The following is a 13,290-nucleotide window of genomic DNA, read 5'->3' as shown; positions in this document are numbered from 1 at the left end:
GAGAGCACGTGCTCATCATCATATTCAGAGGTTGTCTTTCGGAAACAGACGTATGAGTGCTGCAAGCATTGCTGCAGAGGTTGAAAGGGAGGGAGGGTCAGCCTGTCAGTGCTCAGACTATATGCTGCACACTGCATCAAATTGGTTTGCATGGCTGTCGTCCCAGAAGGAAGCCTCTTCTTAGATGATGCACAAGAAAGCCCGCAAACAGTTTGCTGAAGACAAGCAGACTAAGGACATGGATTACTGGAACCATGTCCTATGGTCTGATGAGACCAAGATAAACTTATTTGGTTCAGATGGTGACAAGCGTGTGTGGCGGCAACCAGGTGAGGAGTACAAAGACAAGTGTGTCTTGCCTACAGTCAAGCATGGTGGTGGGAGTGTCATTGTCTGAGGCTGCATGACTGCTGCTGGCACTGGGGAGCTACAGTTCATTGAGGGAACCATGAATGCCAACATGTACTGTGACATATTGAAGCAGAGCATGATCCACTCCCTTCGGAGACTGGGCCGCAGGGCAGTATTTCAACATTATAACGTCTGCAAAAACACCTCCAAGATGACCACTGCCTTGTTAAAGAAGCTGAGGGTAAAGGTGATGAACTGGCCAAGCATGTCTCCAGACCTAAACCCTATTGAGCATCTGTGGGGCATCCTCAAACGGAAATTGGAGGCACGCAAGGTCTCTAAAATCCCCCAGTTCTGTGATGTCATCATGGAGGAGTGGAAGAGGACTCCAGTGGAAACCTGTGAAGCTCTGGCAAACTCCATGCACAGGAGGGTTAAGGCAGTGCTGGAAAATAATGGTGGCCACACAAAATATTGGCACTTAAGGCCCAATTTGGACATTTTGACTTAAGGGTGTACTCACTTTTGTTGCCAGCGGTTTGGAAATTAATGGCTGTGTTTTGGGTTATTTTGAGCAAATTTACACTGTTATACAAGATGCACACTCACAACTTTACAATGTAGCGAAGTGTAATTTCTTCAGTGTTGTCACATGAAAAGATATAATAAAATGTTTACAAAAATGTGAGGGGTGTACTCACTTTTGCGAGATATTGTATATGATGGACTTTTATTGATTTTGATTTTGACTTCTATTGATTTTTGAACTTTGATATTGTGTGAATATATATGAGTTTATGCTACGGTTTACACATACAGTATTAGGTTTTCATAGTGGAAGCGCCCTTAACATTTTTGTAAGTATATTAGTATATCTTTTGATGTGACAACACTGAAGAAATTACACTTTGCTACAATGTAAAGTAGTGAGTGTACAGCTTGTATAACAGTGTAAATGTGCTGTCCCCTCAAAATAACTCAACACACAGCCATTGATGTCTAAACCGCTGGCAACAAAAGTGATTACTCAGAACAGGCCTCGCCATGGTTGACCAAAGAAGTTGAGTGCACGTGCTCAGCGTCATATCCAGAGGTTGTCTTCGGGAAATAGACGAATGAGTGCTGCCAGCATTGCTGCAGAGGTTTAAGGGGTGGGGGTCAGCCTGTCAGTGCTCAGACCATACGCCACGCACTGCATTGAATTATTCTGGCCCACGTCGTCCCCGCTGGAAGCCGCATCCATCTTCGCCCTCTTCTTTCTGTGTCTGCGGACTCCGGCTGTGCTACTGGCCGGAGCCGTGTGACGTCACTCCCGCACATGCATGTGGGAGCCGCCGGTCACGGCACAGAGCTGAAGAAACGGCACGGGCGACGTCATTGGCTGCATGCAATGGAAATATCTCCTAAACGGTGCAAGTTTAAGAGATATTTACAGTACCTATAGGTAAGCCTTGTTATAGGCTTACCCATAGGTACAAACACCACAGGGGGTATACAGCCTCTTTAAGGATCCTCTCTATACACAATAGGAATTGATCTAAAGATAAACGCAAGTACTTGCAGGCACAAGGTGCCTGAACCTTCCAGCCATGTTTGTAAACAGGTGGATATTACATGTTTATGTTTTATTAAGAGGTTCTATTGTTTTCACTTGATGTCTATGGTTAGGTTTCTGGACTAGAATATTGCACTGTTTAGTTGTACTTGCCCTGCTGAGGTTGTACTCCCTGGTAGGTAAAGGTTAACACTGCTGGTTAGGTTTTCCCGGGCTTTTTGGGGAATTTAAAAAACCTCTTCTGGGGCAAACACATAGAAAGTAGGTAACCACCTCTAGTGAGTGCCACAGTAAGTAAGATGGCCGGAGGTATGGTTCCAGATCTCCCCACTTAAGGAAAATAATGCTGCTAAGGATGTGAACTGTTTCTTGCGCTTAACTACCCCTTGTGGGAGTCAGGGTTCTAGGGATATAGACTTATGCCATTGCTAAATGGTCTTATGGAATGTCTCACCTTTATAAGGTATGATTAACTCATGGGACAACTAAGGGCACCAGTGGACTAGCTAAGGGGTACTTAAGAGAACATGTACAGGTATGTGAATTTAAGATGTCATGTGAACTGTTCATTTGTTATATTTCAACTTCAGTTAAGAATGTTTATTGTTATTCAACTTGGTCTGGTCTCAAGTTACTTGAGGACAATCTTACATAGTTACATAGTTGTTGAGGTTGAATAAAGAAAGTAGTCCATCCAGTTCAACCTGTGTAGGTGTGTGTGGCCATAATAATCTCTCATACCCCTTAATGTTTTGATCCTTGAGATGTATGTCCAAGAGTCTTTTGAAAGTAGCCATACTTCCCGCAGAAACTACCTCTTGTGGTAGAGAATTCCACAATCTTGTTGCCCTAACAGTAAAGAACCCCTGCATTGCCTGAGGTTAAAACGCTTCTCCTCTAATCGCATTGTATGCCCTCGAGCCCTCATGCAGTCCCTGCGACTGAATAACTTTTTTTCTATGCTGAGATCACCATTGAGGTATTTGTAAATTGCTATCATGTCCCCTCTCAGTCATCTCTTCTCCAGGGAGAATAAATTAAGCGATTGTAGACGCTCTTCATAATTAAGATCCTCCAATCCCCTAATTAGTTTAGTTGCCCTTCTCTGGACTCTCTCCAGCTCCAACACATCCCTCCTGAGGACTGGCCACCAGAACTGGACAGAATACTCCAGATGCATTCGGACCAGAGTTTTATAAAGTGGTAGAATTATAGTTTTATCTCTGGAATACATCCCCTTCTTTATGCATGCTAATATTCTGCCAGCTTTGGCAGCTGCAGCCTGACATTGCATACTGTTGCCTAGTCTATCCTCTACCAAGATTCCCAGATCCTTCTCCATTTTTGATTCCCCCAAAGGTTCCCCCCTAAAGTGTATTGTGCTTTTATGTTTTTAGTCCCCTAGGGCAAAACCTTATACTTCTCCACATTAAACCTCATTTGCCATGTCGTTGCCCACTCTGTTATTTTGTTCAGGTCATTCTGTAAGATATCTGCCTCATGTTGTGAAGTTATTGCCCTGCCCAATTTTGTGTCGTCTGCAAAAACTGATATAGAACTAATGATCCCGTCCTCAGTGCTGTTTATGAATAAATTGAACAAGGTTGGTCCCAGGACTGAGCCTTGGGGGACCCCACTTACCACCCCAGGTCAGTATGCGCTATTTATTACCACCCTTTGGACACGCCCTTTTAGCCAGTTCTGTATTAAAGAGCAAACCTTGTGGTCGATGCCTGCAGACCTTATTTTATAAATTAAGCGCTTGTGGGGAACTGTATTAAATGCCTTAGCAAAATCCAGGTACACCACATCCACTGGTCTCTCCCTGTCTAGCTCATAGCTCACCTCCTCATAGAATGTTAACAGATTAGTTTGACAAGAACGCCCATTTGTAAACCCATGCTGATTACTGCTGATGATGTTGTTGTCTTTAGCAAACTCTACGATATAGTCCCTTATCATCCCCTCCAGAAGTTTACATACTATCGATATCAGGCTGACCGGCCAAAAATTTTCTGGGACATGCCTTTGCCCTTTTTTGAATATCGGTATCACGTTAGTTTTCCTCCAATCCCCTGGTACATTTCCTGTCATAATACTGTCAGCAAAGATCAGGAACAGTGGTCTAGATATAGTTTTACTAAGTTCTTTGAGTACTCTCGGATGTACGCCATCCGGGCCTGGTGATTTATTTGTGTTAATTTTATCCAGCCTATCCCTGATTTCACCCTTTGTTAGCCATAGCGGAGGAGAAAAAAGCGTTAAGCATGGTTGCCTTTTCAGTGTCCTCTGTAACCATCCTCCCATCATTGTTAATTATGTGTGCAATATGCTCTGCCCTAGTTTTTTTGCTGTTGATATATTTAAAGAATTTCTTAGGGTTCTTTTTACTATCCTCCGCTATTTGTCTCTCGAAGTTGATTTTAGCCATTTTGATTTCGTATTTACTTTTCTTATCTGCCTCCTTGTATTGCTGGAAAGTCAATACTGTGCCCTCTGATTTATATTTCTTGAAGGCCATTTTTTTCCCCTAATACGTTTTTTAACATTATGGTTTAGCCAGCCAGGTTTTGCTTTGTCTCTTCTAAATTTATTTCCCATAAGAATGCACTGCAAGATGCATTTGTTTAATGTGTTCCTAAAGCATTCCTCCGTGGTCAGTGTTCCTAGGGTTTGGTCCCAGTTTACCCTTTCCATCATTGAGCACAATTTGGGAAAGTCTGCCCTTCTGAAGTTTAGGGTTGCAATGTGTGTATGGCATATCACAAGAACAGGGATTAACAAGGGGACAAGACAAGTTGGAGATGATGCAGTACAAATGTCTAATGTGAAGTGAAGCTATTTTGAGGAAGCTATATTGCTGTTACTAATGACTACAGTATTAGTGTCGCGTGCATAGGCAGGTGATGGAGGTCCCAGTAATGAAGGAGTTTTTGTGCTAAGGCTCCTTTCCCAGAGACTAGCACTGAGTCAAAACTTACAGCACGAGCATCCTAGGCATCTGGCCTAAGAGTCACAGAAGATGGAGTAAGGCCTCGGGACGACAGTATGCACTGGTTATGTACAGGAGTGCAGATTCCTAGTATTCAAGTAAAAAATACAAATCAATGTCATTGGGAGTGAGGTGATGGATTCCTGGGCTGGTGGAGTCCAGTACAAGCTCAGTGGTACTGACTTAGAAATGCTGCACAAAACAAAGAGAAGAGTAATCAAATGTATTGAAGAACTCATAGTGCATAGAGTGTAATGAGGAACTGATGTCCATAGTGAAAAATATAGAGTACAGAAGTTGGGCCACAGATTAAAAAGAGTTTATTGTGTTCTTGTCGAGTTGTGGAGAAACATCGCTTTTAAGTTGGAGTACTTCCTTAACATCAGCCTTGCATTAAACAGCAGCTTCAGCCTGTCTTTTGGAGGCACAAGCAAATGCCCTCTCCAAATCCCCACATAGGTGCAGTAAGCCCAGCCCTCAACTAGTATATAAACTTCGGCGGACATGACAGGTTTATCTAAAAATTTACTAGAGAGGTAGAGAAGATTCACACTGAAAAGTTTTCCTATATCAGTACGTAAGGTGGTGGTGTATTTATTTATAGTGATGGATAGTGATGGGCTTGGGTTCAGTCTAAATTTGGAAACATTGACCTAATATGGGCATGTGGCCATATACAGGTAAGGTCAATGATGGGCATCTACGCCCTTTTGTGTATGTGCAGCTATGGGGTATTCCCTACCTGCAACTCACTGACCCAGCACTGACAGCTGATGTGGGCTTGGATTGAACCCAGAGCTGAACTTAAGCTCATCCCTATTAACTTGGAATCCTCAATCCTCAAACTAAAACTGCATATGATAGTAAATTTGAAGTGAAAGCTTACATACTAGCTAAGTGAACATTCACTTGGCAAAGAGAACATTATCCACTCCTTTAGTAAATCAATTCTAGAAAGTCAATCAGTGTACAACTAGAACTTTCCAGGAAAAATTCCAGCTGGCCCAAAGTCAGAATGTCCAGTCAATTTACATTTAACCACAACAAACATAGGAGGTTGCATGCCGGAATCTTTGTGCCAAACTATTTATTGTGAGTGATCGGATGACTCCATTCAGCGGCTCCTGCTGACCCGTTTCACCAGAAAGCGTGAAGGTGGGTACGGTCATTATTTCAATAAATAGTTTGGTACAAATATTCCACTGTGTTTGTTTTGGTGGGAAGGATGGACCAAGCTGGACATATCCACAAGGTTCACTTTGCAAAAATGAGAAGCCTGGAGCGGTGCACTGTTTGCTTTTACGTTAAAATTGAGTGATTTTTATATGACCTCTTGCAACCAGATTCACCAAACCTCTCTCCAGACTTCTTGGTGTATAGTCTCCTGTCAAGTAACTCTGTCCTTTGAAAGCTCCCTCACTTGTTTGGAGATGGGTGAGGCAGAGAGAAGACGAGGCTGGAACCCTGGTCTATATTGTCTTGTAGCGCCCTCCTAGGTAGGTGCTAGAGTGAGTGTATATAGTTTTTGGTTTATTTGATTAACAGGGTGACAGCTAGGCAAATCTATGTTCTGTCTGCTTAACAGAGAGCTGTGATTGTTTAGTGAGGTCTGCTCAGTGTTCTCTGGTGCTACTCATGCTGTCTTGATGTTTCACACTGACCCAGTAGCTATGGAGTATATTGGACAGTGGGTGGAAACCTAGCAGATGAGAACATGGATGTCTCTACAGCCCTGGCCAATTAGAAGGGGATGTGGCCCAAGGCATGCTGGGTATCTGTATTTATATCTGAAGAGCACATGGGCTTCTTGTCCAGTACACCTCTAGAAAGAGAGGTCCAGGAGGGGGAGGGGCTGCTGCCTCTCCCCTGCATAGGCTGCCAAGTGGCCTCACATAGTCAACCTGAGGGCCTGAAAAATTGAAGTTGCAAACCATGGTCATTATGAGAGCTGACTGAGGGAGTATCACCTGAAGAGGGCTACCGTGTTTGCTTCAGGAGCCTTGTGAGTACAGACCCCCACAGGGGATCCCTGGGACTTGTGCTGTTAGATCCCCCTCTGGGTGATAGAAGTCAGCAACTGGGTGCAAGCTAAAGGAGACATTGGCTAGTGTCTTGAAGAGGAAAGGTTCAGATGGACTTGTTCATTCAACACAGGCACAGTATGGTCCTGCAGATGACCTGCTTTACAGTTCTATTGAGAGAGTTGTCCTCACCTGTAAATAGTTAATTTGGAGTATCCTACTAAATCCCTTCTCCTATCCAAGTTCTCCAAATAAAACATAAAACAAATCCCCTAGACTGGTCATTGAAGATAAGCAGTGGAAGAGTGTGTGCACCAATATCCAAGTGGCTCCTGCGGGGGTACCGCTAAAGTCTCATGCTCAAATATAGGTCTGTTAGGAGAAGGAGGAATATACCGGTAGTCTTAAGCTGGGTACACACGGGCCAAATGTCAGGAGACATTTGCCAGTTAAAAAAATTAAAAAAAACAAAAACCAGCAGCCGACCGACTCTCGATCAGCACTCTCCGCCAATGGCAGAGAGTGCTGATCGGAGTGTTCTGGGGGGGCATCCCCCTATCAGAAAGCAATAGGTCAGTGGGGAAGATCACTGTACTTACTTCGTATAGTGAGTACAGCGGCTCCAACCAGAGCTGACAGCTTTTTTTTGTGGAAAACGCTGGGTTGGATGAAAAAAAAGCTCAGTGTGGCCATAGATGCAGCCAGTAGTAAATCACTCGATTCCCCTGTCAACACAGCCCTGTCAAAGGAAGAATCCCCCTATCCGAACACAATAGGTGAGTGGGGAAGATGACAGTACTTACTTCGTATAGTGAGTACAGCGGCTCCAACCAGAGCTGACAGTTTTTTTTGTGCAATCCGCTGGGTTGTATGAAAAAAAAGCTCAGTGTGGCCATAGATGGAGCCAGGAATAAATCACTTTATTCCCCTGTCAACACAGCCCTGTTAACCACTTGCCGACCGCTCACTGAGCTGGTACTGTGGCAAAGTGGCTCGTTATCGTCCAGCGACATAGACCTACGTTGCTGGACTCCTCCCCTTCTCCGTGGCGAGCGCGCCCAGCCGGAGGCTCGCTCCCGCTGTATTCAGACACAGCGGGAGTCGGGCCAGGGGAAGAGAGGCGGTGATCACCGCCGCTCTTCCCCGATCGTCAGGGATCGAGTGAGGAAATCCGCCCACTTGTGTAAACAAAGCGGGCGGATCTCCTATGTGACAGGCAGGGACAGATTACAGGATTCAGCATAGCTGAACCTGCGATCTGTGCCTGTGTCACACAATCCCCTCCCCCCACACACGTCAGTAACCATGAGGCATACATTTAACCCCTTGATCACCAATAAAGTTAACCCCTTCCCTACTAGTGTCATTATTACAGTAACAGTGCATATTTATAGCACTGATTACTTTAGTAATGTCACTGGTACCCCCAAAAGTATCAAAAATGTCAGTTAGAGGTCCGATCTGTCTGCTGCAATGTCGCAGTCCCGCAAAAAAAATCGCAGATCACCGCCATTACTAGTTAAAAAAAAAAACAATAAAAATGACATAAATCTTTCCCGTAGTTAGTAGCTGCGATAACTTTTGCGCAAACCAATCAAACTACGCTTATTGCGATTTTTTTTACCAAAGATATATAGCAGAAAACAAATTGGCCTAAAATGTAAAAAAAATTTGATTTTTACATTTTTTGGGGGGAATTTCATATAAAAAAATGTGAAAAATATTGTTATTTTTTCAAAATTGTCGCTCTTTTTTTATTAATATCGCAAAAAATGAAAAGCGCAGAGGTGATCAAATACCAACAAAAGAAAGCTCTGTTTGTGAGAAAAAAAGTACGTAAATTTTGTTTGGGTACAGCGTTGCATGACCGCGCAATTGTCAGTTAAATTTGCACAGTGTCAAAAAGTGGCCTGGAGGTAAAGCAGAAAAGTCCTCCGGTGGTAAAGTGGTTAAAGGAAGAATCCCTCCCACAGAGCTATTGTATTCTGCTGCTGGGGAGGGGGAGTAAGGGGAGCCATCCCAGTCAGGAGAGCACACAGTAATTATTGCTATTGGCTGTAGCCGCTGGTAGTATTTGCATGAAAAAGCCGACAGGCTGGTTGTATCCAAGTCCATTGATTGATCAACTTGGGTACATTCAGCCTGCCCATATATGGTTTGAATCTTTGAAAACCTGCTGAACCAATCGAGATTCGAACCAGCTATGTCCGGCTTTAGTAATTTAGTTAATTGAGCAACCAAGCAGTGCAAATGTATGGCCAGATACAATTAGAGCCAGTCAATGGAAATCTGTTTCCATGGAGTGAAATTAAAGAGACATGGTCACTTTTCTGACCCACTTATACTTACCTTATCCATGCTCCTCCACTACGCTGTCCTTTTATGGTCTTCAAGATTTCCCAAATGCTTCCTGCAATCAGAAGTACTGAGTAAATAATATCAGCACTAAGAGTGCAATGGAGCAACGGGGGTGCGTTTTGGTAAAGTATAAGTAAGTCCATTGGGGGGGGGGGGGCTAAAAGAGACACTCAAGGCAAAGTAATAGGGTCTCTTTAAATTAATTTTTTTTATGTTCAGCCAGAAAGTTTTTTTAAAATATCTGTTTGAGTCATAAAAAAATATGTAATTTCTTTGAAATCTAAACCTAAAATCCTGTCAGATTATACTGACGAAAGCCAAACCGTATTACTTAGCTTGGCTGGGAGGAAGAGTTAGCAACAATCCTTAAAATACACAGAGCAGAAGAGCGAGGTGATCGGCTCTATCTGTGAGCGCTTAACGATGCTGTTTACTCTGTGAAATCATTTATAATGGTTTTATGTGTAAATAAAAAAGTCAGAACTTGGGTGGATTTAGAGCAATTACCCTCTCAATGTTTTATTTGTACTTAAAGTGTCTTAACAGGATTATTGAAGAATTAACATGCAATAATTCAACCCTTACAGCAGCAAATCCCCTAACCTTTGATTCACCTAAACAGAGAGGGAGAAAGTTGTTCATCAAGGGCTCGAGAACAACGTAGAGACAGAAAATAATTCAACTTTGATGCCAAAATCGGGCTGTATACATAAAGCTGGCTGGGTACGTCAGTTCAACATGGTGGCTTATTGGTTAGCATTTAAAACTTGTAGCTCAATGCCTTGTGATAAATTATCATAAGAGACACATCTATGGAGTTTGTTTGGACCTTCTACCACAATCCAGAGACATACTAGATGGTTTAGCGGAAAACTTGTAATTTTTAGAGAAACAGTTAAAGCAGAACTTCGCTCTCTCATTCAACAATGACAATTTTTAGGTTCAGTAAATACAGTGCCTTGCGAAAGTATTCGGCCCCCTTGAACTTTGCGACCTTTTGCCACATTTCAGGCTTCAAACATAAAGATATAAAACTGTAATTTTTTGTGAAGAATCAACAACAAGTGGGACACAATCATGAAGTGGAATAAAATTTATTGGATATTTCAAACTTTGTTAACAAATAAAAAACTGAAAAATTGGGCGTGCAAAATTATTCAGCCCCTTTACTTTCAGTGCAGCAAACTCTCTCCAGAAGTTCAATGAGGATCTCTGAATGATCCAATGTTGACCTAAATGACTAATGATGATAAATAGAATCCACCTGTGTGTAATCAAGTCTCCGTATAAATGCAGCTGCACTGTGATAGTCTCAGAGGTCCGTTTAAAGAGCAGAGAGCATCATGAAGAACAAGGAACACACCAGGCAGGTCCGAGATACTGTTGTGGAGAAGTTTAAAGCCGGATTTGGATACAAAAAGATTTCATAAGCTTTAAACACCCCAAGGAGCACTGTGCAAGCGATAATATTGAAATGGAAGGAGTATCAAACCACTGCAAATCTACGAAGACCTGGCCGTCCCTCTAAACTTTCAGCTCATACAAGGAGAAGACTGATCAGAGATGCAGCCAAGAGGCCCATGATCACTCTGGGTGAACTGCAGAGATCTACAGCTGAGGTGGGAGACTCTGTCCATAGGACAACAATCAGTCGTATACTGCACAAATCTGGCCTTTATGGAAGAGTGGCAAGAAGAAAGCCATTTCTTAAAGATATCCATAAAAAGTGTTGTTTAAAGTTTGCCACAAACCACCTGGGAGACACACCAAACATGTGGAAGAAGGTGCTCTGGTCAGATGAAACCAAAATCAAACTTTTTGGCAACAATGCCAAACGTTATGTTTGCTGTAAAAGCAACACAGCTCATCACCCTGAACACACCATCCCCACTGTCAAACATGGTGGTGGCAGCATCATGGTTTGGGCCTGCTTTTCTTCAGCAGAGACAGGGAAGATGGTTAAAATTGATGGGAAGATGGATGGAGCCAAATACAGGACCATTCTGGAAGAAAACCTCATGGAGTCTGCAAAAGACCTGAGACTGGGACGGAGATTTGTCTTCCAACAAGACAATGATCCAAAACATAAAGAAAAATCTACAATGGAATAGTTCACAAATAAACATATCCAGGTGTTAGAATGGCCAAATCAAAGTCCAGACCTGAATCCAATCGAGAATCTGTGGAAAGAACTGAAAATTGCTGTTCACAAACGCTCGCCATCCAACCTCACTGAGCTCGAGCTGTTTTGCAAGGAGGAATGGGCAAAAATGTCAGTCTCTCGATGTGCAAAACTGATAGAGACATACCCCAAGTGACTTACAGATGTAATCACAGCAAAAGGTGGCGCTACAAAGTATTAACTTAAGGGGGCTTAATAATTTTGCAAGCCCAATTTTTCAGTTTTTTATTTGTTAAAAAAGTTTGAAATATCCAATAAATTTCGTTTCACTTCATGATTGTGTCCCACTTGTTGTTGATTCTTCACAAAAAATTACAGTTTTATATCTTTATGTTTGAAGCATGAAATGTGGCAAAAGGTCGCAAAGTTCAAGGGGGCCGAATACTTTCGCAAGGCACTGTATATAGGAAGATATAATATATTTAATTGTGTTATAGTCTTTTTTTTTTTACATTTCTTCACTGACTTTCTGGTTTTCTGGCTTAGGCAAATTATATCATACATCCCAGGAGTCTTCAGGAGGGGAGAAGAGGTTTTTCTCAGCTAAGCACACCCTCCTGCCTACATGCCTGGGCTAAGGGCATAGAATCCAGGAAGTAAATGATACATATGTAGCATCCTCCTAGTTAGGTGCTAGAGAAAAAAGTATAGTTAAGTAGAGGAAAAAGTATAATTCTGGGTCCTGTCTGCTTACCAGAAGGACTGCAGGTAAATCTATATTGTTCTCTGCTTACCAGAGAGCAGGATCTGTTAGTGAGGTCTGCTCAATGTGCTCAGGTGCAGCTCATTCTGTCTCCTGAATGTTTCACACTGGTCCAATAGGCATATTGGACAGTGGGAGGAAACCTGAGGAATGAGTGAACAGGATTTTGATACAGCCCTGGTGATTTGGCAGATAAAAAGTGATGTGGTGCATGCTGGGATACTGTATAAAAGCAAGGAGCACATGTGCTTGATGTCCTTTCGGCTGCATAGCGGAGTCCCGGGGGGGGGGGGGGCGATTACCTCCTCCTCTGTAGAGGGGTTGTGAGGCCTCAGGTGGTCGACCTAAGGGCCTAGAGAGTGCCAGTGAGGAGCTGAACCCAGAGGTCCAGAGAAGCTGACTGAGAGGGGAAACACTGGAGGATCTGATTCTGCAGTACAGTGAGTACAGATCTGTGTCAAGGGGCCTCACCTGAGGGGGGCCACCTCTGCAGCTAGAGGTTGTCAGAGTCAGTGGACGGGTGTTAGTAAAGGGGATGCTAGTGAGCGACCCAAAGATAATGTAGTTCACCAAGTCTATTGCTGAAAAGAAAAGGGCAAGGAGACTTAACCCTTTCCATAAATGTGGCAGTATGGATTAAACAGCGCTGCTGTTTCCACAAGCAGCCTATTGAGACAAGTGAGAGTTGTCCTTATCCATTGTGAATAGTTACAGTTGGAGTATCCCACTATTCCCTTCTCCCATCCAAGTTCCAAAATAAATAGTAAAAAACCAATACCCCTGGACTGTTTACTGTGTGACGAGCCATTAGTAGTAAATAGGGATATATGTACTATGACTTAAGGGACTGTGTGCTGGTAATCAGAGGAGGCCTGAGAAGGCATCTTACAGCAGGCCCTACGGGGACAGTGCTACACATGGATCATCTGCCCTACTAGGGGGTGTTTTTAAAGTGATTTCTAAGCACAATAAAGCATGGAGACATGGATGGATGGGTGAGTTTGCTTTGAATATTAAAAACTAATTAAATAAAATGTTTGGTTTGTGGTGCTCAGTTGCAGTGTAGTTCTGCTTTAGGTGACTGAAAAAAGGCATGCAAGGTAATAAAGTCATCAGTCTGCTGCAGGA

Source organism: Pelophylax lessonae (genome assembly GCF_965119305.1).
Source record: "Pelophylax lessonae genome assembly, chromosome: 3".
NCBI lineage: Eukaryota > Metazoa > Chordata > Amphibia > Anura > Ranidae > Pelophylax > Pelophylax lessonae.
The sequence above is the reverse complement of the archived record's forward strand: the minus strand, read 5'-3'. Positions refer to the sequence as shown.